Below are 14,343 nucleotides of genomic sequence, written 5' to 3' on the forward strand. Positions count from 1 at the left end.
ATTGATTGGTTTATTAATTAGTATTCATTATTCATGGTAAGTGTCTGTGTATGTAGGTTTTTTAATCAATGTGACTATAAATTATTGCAGATAAAAACTAGCCCTAATGGCTAAATCTGGCACACTTGCGTGTTGACCTTAAGTACATACGTCAATTAATGTGCGTGGTCCCTTTTAAATAAAATAAATATAAATATATTAAATATATTTTATTTATCCTACATGCTAGGTGGGTGTGTTAGCACGTACAGTATCATGGTTAATCACATCAAGTACTTCCATCGCCTTTAAAATCAGTGCTTGCGCTACCATGACACGCTGACAGGTTTGATTCCCAGTGGAGAGTTGTTTTTTTTAATAACAAGACTAAACTTTTTGTCCGGTATGTTCAAATTGACATGTAAGCACACAGAGCATCCTCTTTTGCTGCTAAGGACACATTCAAATTGAATTGAAGTCTCTGTTTCATACTGAAACTTTGACACCCTCCGTCTTTTCTGTTTGTAGTACTGCATACACAACGCGGCAAAACACCAAAATAACAAACCAGTGCAGGTGAAGAGAGAACCTCAGTGAGCGTCGCTGGCTTCACGCTGTGCACCTGATGCGAAAATAGAGCCCAGCATGTTCGGAGTCGCATACAAATCCACACGGCTCCCTTTAGTGCCTACACACTGTTTTTTTAATGAAGCCACACATTTATTAAGAGAGAGTGCGTTGGTCAACTTTGAAAAATGACTACTTATTATGGCAGAAAACAATTCAGCGCATAATAAATCCGCGGAGAAATATGCATTTTAATTTCAATAAACTGCACGAGTATTACAGATATGTGTGTGTACTGTCTGTTGGGAACTGAAGCTACATTTTTTTTTTCAAGGGGTTTCACTTCAAAGAAAACATTTGCATGCTGGGTAGAGGATGTGGAAGAGCTGCAGGTTAAGTGAGCTTTGAAGGAATCAGGAGTTAAAGGGACTAAATGGTCTCATTTAGAACGCCGCGACACATTCTGGATTCACTCGTCTGTCAAACTCTATTAACCGCCAACACTAACATTCCACGGCTAAGCCTGCATGTGTGTGTGTGTGTGATGGATGGTAGATGGGACAGGATGTTCCACTCTGCTCATATCCCCATCCATTTTTCCAGCACCAAGCCATTCCCGGTCCCGTGTAGTTCATCTATTCACCTCCCTATAGACACAAGCACACTCTCTCTTTAACTGTGATTACTCTGCTCGCTCCTCTCTTGCTCACTTGTCCTTGGAGGGGCACTCGGCCATTACAACTTTTTTTCTTCACTTTGTGTGTGTGTGTGTGTGTGTGAGAGAGAGTTTGTGTATGTGTGTGTTGTAATAGCATAGTAAATCTGCAGAGGTCTTTTTCTACTCTGCTGTGAGAGCGGCATTCTATCTTGCTGTGCTGTTTTATTGGAGCAGACACTTAAGTACGACACACACACACACACACACACACACACACACACACACACACACACACAGACACACCCGCACAGATAGAAATGTATTACATGTATGTTAATATGATGTTAATTTGCAGTTGAAAGTAAAGATGTATGAAATCTTTACCCCCCCCCCCCCCCGCCCCGCAACACACAAACACAATATTTTTTTGCACATTGACACATTTTTAAATAACATCCTGTTTTGAGTTAAAATACAAAATATAAAACAATAAATTATGTGAACATGAAACCTCACTCAAGCAAACATCAGGACACACACGCACACACAGTCTGGAAGTAATTCAGGCACTATTGATTCACTTTCCATCTATAATTCATGATACAACACACAGGCACAGGCACGGACATGCAAACACACACACACACACACACACACACACACACACACACACACACACACACACACACACACACACACACACACACACACACACACACACACACACACACACACACACACACACACACACACACACCTCAGGTTAAGTGGAGACATACACACAGACTGGCAGTTTCTGAGAAGCAGGAAGACGAAACACAACACCACTCACAGTGTATAAACTTAGACAGACTGGCACACACAAGCGCACACACAAACAGGCAGGCGCACGCACGCACGGACGCACACGCACGCACACACGGTTCATTCATTTCATTCATCTCAACCTTGTCTTCACCTCTCCATCACTCCCGTGTTCGTCCTCCTCCATGTCTACTCTCTTTCGTCACTCTTTTACAATATCAGCAAATCACTCCAACTTAGTGAGGTGCCACACTTCCCTCCTCTCCCCTCAAACATCCCCACCAAAAAGAAGACGATATATATCTAAAGTATATAACCATCTCATTCCAAACTGTGCAACCTGCACGGACTGATGAAGCCTGTGAAGTGCTGAAAGTCAGTCAGAATTGTAATCATGTTCATTTTTCATCAGAGTCTATCTAGAGTCACTGCTTTCAGCGACGCGTGAATTTGATTATTTGTCTCTTATGCAACATGATTTCAATTTAGGGCATTGCATGATGTGATTTATTAACCATTTTTAGCATATAATATATCATCTGTGTATTAGTGCCAAGAGTAAAGTGATCTATTTTGCAATAAGCAACTGAAAACCCCAGTAGTCTAAGAGAGGAGAAGATAGAGAGCACAGATGAATCTACGGTCCTCTGATACGGGTCCGCTCACCATCCCCTGTACCAGCCTGACAACCTGTGGTGACAGGGCATCTCCAGGTAGAGATCCCCAATGTCCCATCGCTGGACACTCCTTAAACTAAAACTCCTAAAGAACCCACCTGTTCAATAACATCTTAGATCACTAGTGTACTCATCCCCTGCTTCGCTACTGTACTATTACATTTCTGTCCTTGGATTGTTTTATTATTATTTTTTTTCCAAACTCTGTAAAGCGGCCTTGGGTACCTTGGGAGCGCTATACAAATATCCATAAGGACATTTTCAGTTATTATGGAGTAACAGCACTGATATTATGTGCTCAGTCATAAAGTAAATGTAGGATCATGTGGAATCACACTGTAACCCACAGCCCACTACACAGTAACTAACTGCCATGTGCATCAGATTCTACAAATCCCTTTTCACAGATACACTGAACATAACTACATACAGTACAATACATTATAGATTGATTCACACATGTTAATAATATTTCAAAATGATGGAAACATGTACAATTCTGCAATGGACCAAGACACAACACAGTATAACTGCTGCAGTGTTCTAGAGCTGAGACAAACTGTCAGATTAACTTTTTTAATTGTTCACTCGCACGTGCACACACAGCTACCTTTATTCTGTCCCCTGACATTCGTACAATGTCACACAAACCTTCATCTCCACATTGAATATTCTTTATGAATATCATCCACAATGTACCTTCACGACTTGATGTCGGGCTCAGGGGTATTTGACGGAGCGAATGACTGAGAGAGAGGCGACGACAGGAAAAAGAGAAACAGAGCGCAAGATGGGAAGGAGCAGCGACAGCAGGCTTTAGTGCAGAAATCTCTGGGACTGCATGCATATTCATAAGACTCATTTCCATCTGGGCTTTGAGAAAAAAAGAGTGACTATGTAAAAAAGAACCCAAAAAATCACATACACATACACATATAGCAGAGCCTGTTAAATATGCAAGCTGTTCTGTGCTGGTGGAGTTGTGAAAAAGATGGATGTCTTACCTGATCAAGTATCCAGAGTGGGCAGGCAGGGGATATCAGCAGAGGCAGCGAGGGAGAGAGAACACAAGTGAAGAAAAAAATTAGCATAATTATTTACTGACAAATGTATGCAAACGTGAGAGAGAAAAATTGATTTTAACTTATGATGTAACTGCGACAGCTGCATAATTCTCCAAACACACTGCAGCAATAACAAAACATGTATTTACTGCATAGAATGTGAAAATTGCATATGATATGTAATTGTGGAACCTTTTTTTTATTTGTGATAGTGATCAGTTGCTCAGCTCCACACTGTGACCGGCTAATAAAAGAAGAATCTTGACCGGCTAATCGCGTCAAGCTCGGTTTTTATATCATCACGCAAACCCTGCAGCTGGTTAAATGATGCAATATTCCACATAAAACATGACATGCCACCCGATGGTTATCATGGGGCTCACAGTACATCAAACTACAGCATGAATTTTTGTATTGGTTACATCTTATGTACAGTTTCTATTATAAATGTGGGTAAAACATCATGTTTTGCCACATAAACTAATTCATTTAACAGTTGAGGAACCCAGGAATAAACAGGTAGGTCCTTTTTTAATTCATAATTCATAATTTTGATGAATGTTTTGGCTCTAAGGTCTCAATAAATGACCTGGAAATGACAGCACTGACATAATTACATTACAAATGGGCTTAAAACAATTGCAAGAAGAGGTTTGACATTTCAAATGGCACAATATTTGACTAAAATATTCGAACTTCATCAATATAAAATTAAAAATGTTTTAAAAAACAGGAAGCGAATGACAAAAATTGAGCATTAATAGCTTATTGTTTTTACAAAAATAATTTGTTACACCAAGATTAGTTCATTTTTAAACAGTTAAAAAAGATCCAGCAGTTCCCTCACTACTTTTACTTTTGAAGTCATGTATATGAATCTAATTACCTTGATAATGCATTGCAGTGCATTTGATTTCATCAAGTTTTTCAATACATCAAAGCAGTTGCCATAGCAATTTGCTCTCCTCCGCCTGTGAGTACAGTATGTGTAGCCTACTTACTTGAAATACAAGCAAGCATTTATGCATATATTTATTTCATTGTGTTGTGTGGTTCACTACAGCCTGGTGTAACCTTACACATAAAATCAACAGCACTAAAATTAATATTGGTATAAGAAGATATCAGTATCAGTTCACTTATCCGAGTTTAGGCCTCTGAATTGGAATTGGAACTTAAAAAAAGTTGAATGCGTGCATTTCAAAAGGAAGCTTTAGTTCAAATGCTCGTGTGATTTAATTTGTTTTCAGGGGCCAATATTATTATTATTGTGGGGCTCGTGTAAGCTCATCATCAGACTTAATTCAGCCCTTGTGGAAAAGTATTGGAAGAAAAGTGAGGTTGGCAGGGGTGCTGGGTTGCCATGGATGTGCCCTTTCTATTGCCCCCACCCCCCACATTGATCCCTGTTACTGTGGCGACAGGGGGCCTGAGTGACAGATGGCTGTTGTCGGCGGTTGTTAAGAGAACTAAACGTGTCAATCACAGTCACTGATATAAAGAGCTTAAAGGATATACTCAAGGCCCAAAGAAAACAAAAAACTGAACGTTCCCATGCATGAGTATTAACTTGAATACATCTGATATGGTCTCAAAGATTGTACATGATGTACAAAAGGTTTTATAGAAGTGACTTGCAACAGTTTGATGAAACTACTTGTTTTAATATATTTAGTATATATTTCTCTCGGCTCCAGCACCCTTCATCCCCGAACATGATCTGTAGCTCACCGCATGGGTGGATGGATGAGCATAAATAATGAATTATTAAGTAACTGAGCACTAACTGCACTTTTATTTACTCTATCTGCCCAGAAGCAAATCCTTCATTACTGAGAAGAAGAAAAAAACATTTTTATTCAGTATTTTGGAACACAAACGCACCATAAAAACAACATAAGCTATGCTTTGATTTCTGTCTGCTCAACTAGGGTGACTATAGTGCAATACACCATAATATGCCGTGTCGTACAACGGTAGAAAAAATGCCCGACATTTCATATTATGCACGTCAGTCTTTACATTGTATTTTTCATCATGTGGATTGCGCTTTGTGTTCTCCCACACGTCACAGATGCAGGCCAGGGAGCATCTGCGACGTGACGAGAACAACACAAAACATGGAGGAGAGCGAGCGTGAAACACAACACGATAATTGTGAACGGGAGAAGGACTCTGACCAGCCAAGACAAAAGTAGGAGCTGGTACCTCCAGAAGACGGGTACATCTGTCGCACGGATGTGGTTTGGGTATGAACAGTCTGACACGGACCAGAAAACCCATATTCTGCAGATTGTGACCAGTCCCTTCAAACCACTAACCTCATTTATCAACTATGCACCGACAGAGTGTGACACTGCATTGTCAACACAGGGAGAGAACATGGTACATTGCTGCACATTAGCTTGTAGTGTTACACATTCAGACACAGACACACACACACATAGATGAGAAGCATTAACAGACACACATGCATGAGCACTGAAGTCAAAGGGAACACAAACTGAGGTTCTTCTCGGAGGCTCTCCCCCCACCATGATGTCAGTTCTTCACACTTTACACCCAGTGGCGCGCACACGCACACACGCACACGCACACGCACACACACGGGCAGACAACATAGACGATTGGAAGGGAGCTGCTGGCAATAACCAATCAGCTCACAGTAACGTGTGATGACAGCAGTGTCCAACCCTTCTTTCTTCCTTCCTCTTTCCGACACCTCCTCTCTGCGAGTCTGTATCTTTAAATCCACCTCCTCCTCCTTCCACCTCCACCTGGCACGTTTCCCTCCCTATCACATCTCTCCCTCTCCCCCTGCCTTTCTTTCTTTCTTTCTTTCTTTCTTTCTTTCTTTTTTCCTTCCGTCCTTCCTCTCTCTCATCCTGTTGCTTTGGGGTGTTACGTTTTTTTTGTTTTCCTCTCGTCTCCCCGTCCGTTTCGGATTCACAATGAAGCGGTTTCACAGTCAACAGAAGGCGTTTCATTAGAAAACAGAATCAAACACTACCACGCTGTGATGCAGGGTCAAATAATAATCATCCGGTAATCGGTTTCACAGATAGCGTATTTTGCTTGTAATTAGAGCTCACATCTGGCCGTGCTAATATTTGCACATCTAATGGATATGATGCATGTAAAGGACTTCAGAACTAATCAATGCTACATGAGTGTTACGGAAAAGCTCTCTTCTTTTCCGTATGAGTATGAAATATTTTCTTTCAGTCGTCAGTATCCTGGTTTTCGCAGCTGCATTTCAAAAGTGTTGTCTGCTGCCGAATTGATGTCCGAAAAGTTTAACTAAATAAATGATTATTTAATGAATGGAAAATGAACGATTTAATGAACATTTGTTTTCCCCCTCTCTCTCTCTCTCTCTCTCTCTCTCTAACATGCCTGATTAGTTGTAGTGCTTTGGGACTGCTTAGGTATTATATGGACTCTCAGGGAGCAAAATCACCTCAGCAGCACAGAGGTAGACATTTACTGAGATTTAACGGCAGACTTGGGAGTCTTCCATCACCAGGAACATGGCAGAGAGAGAGAGAGGGAGGGGGGAGGGGGAGAGACTGAACTTGTCTTGACACTGAGAAATACATTGTTTCATCTTTCCCCTGGTGTCATTACTGTATGCAACAAAATATTTTAACAACATGTTTCCCATGTATATATGTGCTAGGTGAAAACAGATGTGTGTCTCTTCTACCAATGAATCTCCAGCAAACTAGATGCTGCAAGATCAGTTGCCCTGTAGCTGATACCTCAAATTTAACGTTGTAATTAAACTCTGAGATATGTATTATGAAAATGGATTTGACTATGAGTTACCGCCACAGCCTGCCAATCAGAAAGGCCTATCTCTCAGCATCGCACTTCCAGACACACCTCCCATGTACCGCATGTGTGATTAATTGCATGCAGCGTATAGTTTGCTTGCAACCGTTGATTTAATCCTTCACTACAGCTTGTTCCAACCTTCAGGGGAAGGACTCCCAGAGGAGGGAACCGAGCAATTAATGCAGCCAATAGGAACGCTTCTCCTGCGGACACGGAGATGTCAGGTGTGGACAAACCATGAAATTTCACCCTGTTATTTCCAAATACATTTACGGAGCAGAAGGACAAATCTCTTTTGTGTGAACATAAAGTTGACTTTTCCTCTGGGAGGGCCGCCTTGCCCACTTTTTCTCTTATATATTTCAGTGGACAGGCATCTGGGAAGAGATGCTTTTGTACCAATAAACTGAGCATTTGATCATTTGCTGTTACAAAACAGAACTCGCAAGTCGCAAGTGAAATAAAATGGTAAACATCTTTATATAATTGGATGCAAAGCAATTAACACGGATCTCATCATGGAGGAGAAGTTTCCAGAGAGAACTCTGCCGCAGCCTTTGCAACAATGTGTTTACTGTTTGTTTTTCTGGCTCGATTTCCGTCAATGCAGCACGCGCGCGAGAGACACTGTTTCGCAAGCTGACTTGGAAGTCCTGTGTTGGGCCCTTCCAACAACAAATGAAAACATTAGCTGCGGCTAAAAATAAAAACTGATCAAACTGCAAATTTAGAGCGACACAGAATCTGTCCCCACATCGCAGCCAAATCTGTGTGCTGCTTTTTTCCCCACTGCAATTTGATATTATTCAACCATTTCTGACTCTACTCAACATTTGACGATTGAGAGAAATAAAGAACTGAGCAAGATGAATGATAAAAGTCCCAGACAACAATTGAATTACATGGCACAATACGTGTGTCTTCCTAGTTGACCACTTATCTACTTAGTCAGGGAAGAAAACAGACGAATGTCAACAGCCTCCCTCCAATTCCTTTGTTTTGAGTTTTTGTGAATGTAAAACCATGCACGTGTTAAACTATTAGACCTCACTATGCTATGTGAGCAAACCATTGACTAAAACAAGAGAATATAGGAGTGTAACACCAACAGCATAAGTGCAAACTGCTTCGAGTGAGTGAGTGAGTGAGTGAGCGAGTCACAATTGATGATACAGTGGAAATGATCAGGACCATTTCAAATCGTCCCTCTTGTGGAAAAGTAAACAGTTCCACTCTTTATGCAAATCTTCATTTCAAAGTGCACAAAATGCATAATTTTTTGCCTCCTTGCACCTTATTACTTTGAAATGCTAATGGTGGCTATGGTTCGTGTGTCTGTGTGTGTGTGTCTGTGTGTGTGTGTGTGTGTGTGTGAGAAAGAGAGCCGGCATGTGTGCACAAGTGTGTCTGGATTTCTTTTCTGTTGACTGAATGGAATCGCACACACACACGCACACCCACCCACCCGCACGCACGCACACACACACACACACACACTGCTGCTCTGAGAGCTATATCAGCCATTACTCTTCATATATCAAGTCATAGACTCACTCCACTGCCTCCCTGGCTATTACACCTATACGTCTCTCTATCTACCTCTGTCTCTATCACACACACACACACACACACACACACACACACACACACACACACACACACACACACACACACACACACACACACACACACACACACACACACACACACACACACACACACACACACACACACACACACACACACACACACACACACACACACACACCGTGTATCTCATGACCTATGTAGAGTTCATTAATCACGTGCCATGGACCACTCTGATTGGTGCGTTCCCATTTAACAAGAGGGCATCCACTGAACTTTGAAATAAGAAGGGCTCCCAGTTGTTAGTGGCCCCCCGATGTAAAGGTGAAGATAAGCATCATAACTGTGTTAAGCTCTTTCTTGATGTGATGGCGAAAGGAAATGCAAAATGAAGGGCAAAAGGAAAAGCGGAAATCAAAAGAAAGAGCTGAATAGGAACGTTTGCTTCAGGTGCTGTTTGACTTTTGTCTGTTCTCCGAGCGCGTGGTCAGGTCAATTTCCAGGTTTTGTCCTGAAGTGGGTGGTCTGACGGTTTTGCCGCAGTGGTTCGCTCTCTCTGTCTCATTCTCTCTCACCTTCCACTGTGACTTCTATTATCTCCTCACTGTGTAAAGGACGACTTCTCTTTATTAACATTTATACTTCTGGTTTCACCTCTATCAGGGGTGTGTGTGTGTGTGTGTGTGTGTGTGTGTGCGCATGCGTGCGTGTTTGGCAGCAGGTTGAAGGGAGAGCGCTAGAGGAGATGACAGTGAACAGCAAAAGATGGAAAGAAGGATAAATGGGGCAGTAGGAAAAACACAGTTTATTCTGCAGAGTATGTTTCCCTGGGGTAAAAAATAGTAGGAATGCCAAGATGCCAATTTGATTGCCAAGTTTGATCTGTGTGGAAATGGAGTGCAAAATCACAGTGACGCAAAGTTGTGATCTTAAATGTCGACACGAAACAATGAGAATTGAAACAATGAGAATTGAAACAATGAGAATTGAAACAATGAGAATTGCCACACTACACGTCTGGGAGCTCATTTTGGAACAAAGATCCGAACGCCGCTTTCTGTGCAGAGGCTGGGATTGAAACCAGCTTGACAGGAGCACTTGTGCTGCACTGAGCGTCGGGCTGCACCAACAGCGAAGTGGTGAGAGTGTCTTAATGAGCCGTCTGACACGTTCACTTCTATCTATATCAAACGACTCAATGATTATGCCCTGTCACGGGGGATATCTGGGGCTAATCAGCGTTTGTTTGTGGCCGTTTCAGAAACGAGATAAATGACAAGCAGCTAATGAAGTGTGATGTGAGAGCGACAGCGTCTTTAGCTCCTCTTTTTCACCGCGTGTCAAACTCAGGTCAGCGATGTTGGAGACCTGCAAAAAACAGGATTATCTCCAAAAACATACACAGGTTATGTTCTGTCTTGACGGAGAGAAAAGGGAGCACACGTTGAACGACTGAGTAAACACAGATGACAATACACTTGATTACGACTATGACTAGTTGCTATGGACAACCACCGTAACGTGGCAATTTATGCTATAACACCTGCAGAAACGGTGTGGATGTGTCAGGTTTTGACGAGTTGGAGAGAGAAGGAAGGTAAGAGATGTATTCAAGGACTGTGAACTGTGAGCACAGGGAGCTGACAGTCGAGGCTGTGAACTTTTCTCGAGTGAGGTGAACTTCAGACGAGCCGTGGCCCCGCTCGGAAAACCTCCGTGACACACACTGCACCGTTTTACCGATAATGATTTCTACAGATGCCGACAGTCTTGAGGTGAAAATCGAGTGTGGTTTAAATTATCTTTACGAGAAAGATGGGCAGACGCTGTAGTTGTTTTATCTCCTCCATGACGGCCAGCTCCAACTGGCCCAGACTGGAGTACACTTGATGCCCAAATCAGTACGGACTAGAACCAGACAGCCCAGAGAATTGGTAAGAATTGCCTTCACTTCAAGTAGATTCCCTTGTTGCAATTTTCTCCCCAACGACTTCCTGTTATTCTTGACAAACTGAGCCATTTTCATCAAAGAAAATTTAAAAAGGCCAGCTGGGGCAGATATTTCAACTTTGACAAAACTTCTTGAAAATCTAATTATTGCTTAAGCAAATTATTGCTTATATTTATTCATCATATTATCATGGCTTAACTTGACTCACCAATATGATCACTTCATGTCAAAGCATCTGCTAAATGAACCGGACGAAGAATTAGAGGTGGGTCTGACTGAGAGCTCGTCCGCTGCGCGGCCGCCTACACCTGCAACCATGCACCTTTTGAACGGATTAGCTGTCAATCACGCTGCTCCCACGCCCCAATACAAATCATGCTTATTGTCTAGTTACTCTAAATGAGACCACGATTTACGAAAATGAAAATCATGCTGGATTGAAGAAGCCTTGACACTGGCGATTGAGACCATAAAATGCTCAGGAAAATGTTTACTGACGTTATGAATCAGGGGAGAAGTAGAGTCATTTTCTCACTTCTATAGAAACTTCTTTTTACAACCAGTGAGTCGCCCTCTGCTGGTGATCCCAGACACATAATGAATATCATTTTTGAAAAGATAAAATCAGACATCCACTGCACCATTACTGAGATTCTTACACTACACTGTGTGTGTGTGCGTGTGTGTGTGTGTGTGTGTGTGTGTGTGTGTGTGTGTGTGTGTGTGCTCTGACATGAGCTGACTGGGAGCGGGGGACTGGGTGGGAGCATGTAATGACTTTAGGGGCCAAGGGGTGAGGTGGATCAGGTGGCACTTTAGGTGGGTGGGCCAGTAGTACACAAACACACACACACACACACACATATATATATATATATATATATATACACCAGCTGACAGAAGCAGAAAAAAACACAAGAACACAAAAGACACACACACACACACACACACTGCATGTTCAGATCTTAGAGTCTTAATTAAATCTGAACTTTCCTCTCTGAACTTCTCCCGAGTCACTTTGACCTGGTAATAACCCCGAGCCATTAGCAGACTGTACACGTGTGCACATGTGCTGATACAAACACTCGTATCAGCTGTTCTGTTCGTTCAATCCTCCGCAGTGTTCGTTTGTCTGACTGAGCCCACTTCTCTGCCCTGTCGTCGTCGCAGCTCGTCATGAGTCTGTCAGTTCCGACTTGGGCCATTTTGTCACATGTTGTCTGATTAGACACAGCTTCACTGTGGGAGACTTTGACAAAAAATAGGCAAAAAGGGTAATGACAAATATAAAAGCTGTAGAGAGCGTTACTTCTGTCGGCCCCGAAAATAAATACCATGTGAAAACGTAAGTTCTTTCTTTTGATGAATAGTAAAACTGTTACAAATTTCTAAGAATTTTAGAATAATCAACTGATTGATTAGTTTGGTTTCCCTGTATTTAACAACAGACGAAACAAACATCCTCATTTTGGAAGATGAAACACAATACTAGTAATTAGAAGTGTATAGATACACTACTTGTTAGTTATGATTAATAAGAAGTGTACAAATTGCTACTCTGGGGAATCATAAGTACCACTACTGCTTTCGAATTGACTACTCAGAGCTTAAACTCAAGTATTCTGTCTGAATCTGGTGTTATTTTATCATTTCCTCTCAAGCACACACACAGGGCACTGCTCAGCTGCTGGGAAAGAGAGAGCGATCAGTAACAAAGACAAATATTCATCAAATCCCACCAGACAATGCATAATTCATCACATAGGGATCTGAATTATATATATTGATCATCAAATATTTACAGTATTTGCGTTTTTCAAGAATGGGAGCTGGATGTAATCTTTCTTTGCACTGGCTGGATGTGACGGAGGGAAGAAAAAGAGACGAGGAGCAACATGGGATGTAGTTTCACTGGGATACAGAAGAAGATGATCCAAAAAAAAAAAGAGTCCAATTCCTAGAGTTTGATGTTTCTTTCCCTCTTTCATTCAAATTACATTAGTGCATGTTGTTCTACATCACTTCTTTTTGTATAAATTCTCGGTTATTGGACTTTTGGTTTGGTTGTGTGTACACTGAGCTCAGCATTCTATCTAAAAGCATAAACGTTGCTTTTATTGTCAGGGATTTTTGACGTTTTGATATTTATAGCTTTTAAACTACTGAGCAGACTTAAGGCCAATTCCAATCTGGTAAAAAAAAAAGAAAAGAAAAAGGAGGGATGAGGCAGCTACTGACTACGGTTAAACCGCTGTAAGCTGTTGCATACAAAGACACACATATGAGCACGTGTTACCTCATGTCAGACAAACGGGTCAGCAGCTTTGGAGTTCCAGCCAAGAAACACAGGTGGGCAAAACAATGGCAACATACAGGCTTACAAAATTCTGTATTTCAATCCAATCCAAGAGGCCTAAATTAAGCACAACCTTCACGAAGCAATGCAATATTATTCATAAAAATGTTTGCTTTGTGTCCACCCCTGTTTAATTTGCCCCAACGAATGTACTCCTCCCAAAATAGATGGATTTTGTTAAGATAGGGAGCAGATTAACTCTGTGTGTTTGTGTGTGTGTGTGTGTGTGTGTGTGTGTGTGTTCCCTGTGCACATAGGTTATAATTCTGTTTAAAGAGATTAAACCTTCATTTTGGCAAACATCTTCGTCAAAAATCATCCTTCTTAAATACACACACTAATGTGTTGTATAGGGGAGCGTGACTGGGAAGTGGGCCAGATGAAGGATGGAGGAAAGTCTCCTACTGGGAGGAGAGAGAGAGAGAGAGAGAGAGAGAGAGAGAGAGAGAGAGAGAGAGAGAGAGAGTGATTGAACAAAGAAACTAAGACAGGGAGACAAATAGGACAGATGTATCAGGGCGCAGTGGGTCAGATAACACCTCACTGATAGAGAGCGAGAGACAGACAGAAATGTGATCCTCTGATATTCTCTCCCCCCTCCCCTCTTTCTCTCTGTCAGGTCTCTCTCTCATGGAGCCACTGAGTCTTGCAGTTGAGTGTGCAGCTGTCAGCCGCTCCCCCTCCGTCTGTCTGTGACAGGTCAGCAATATAACCACCCGTCCATCACAAAGAAAATCTCTCCTCTGCGGTACTTCATATTGGGTGAAATGGCTCGATAAAAAACTCATGGTTTAATATGTTTTGGGTGCAGCAGGGGGACAAAACAGACATACAAGGGAAAAAGAGTAATAATTCATTTCATC

The 14,343-nt window shown here is 41.8% G+C and overlaps 1 protein-coding gene across 2 annotated transcripts in view; it reads right to left on the minus strand.

Annotated features, from left to right (window-relative positions):
- LOC118282857 (E3 ubiquitin-protein ligase SH3RF3-like) overlaps positions 1-14,343 on the minus strand; it is a 79,981-nt gene that overhangs the window by 41,372 nt on the left and 24,266 nt on the right. The window lies entirely within an intron of this gene.

Source organism: Scophthalmus maximus, chromosome 14 (assembly GCF_022379125.1).
Source record: "Scophthalmus maximus strain ysfricsl-2021 chromosome 14, ASM2237912v1, whole genome shotgun sequence".
NCBI lineage: Eukaryota > Metazoa > Chordata > Actinopteri > Pleuronectiformes > Scophthalmidae > Scophthalmus > Scophthalmus maximus.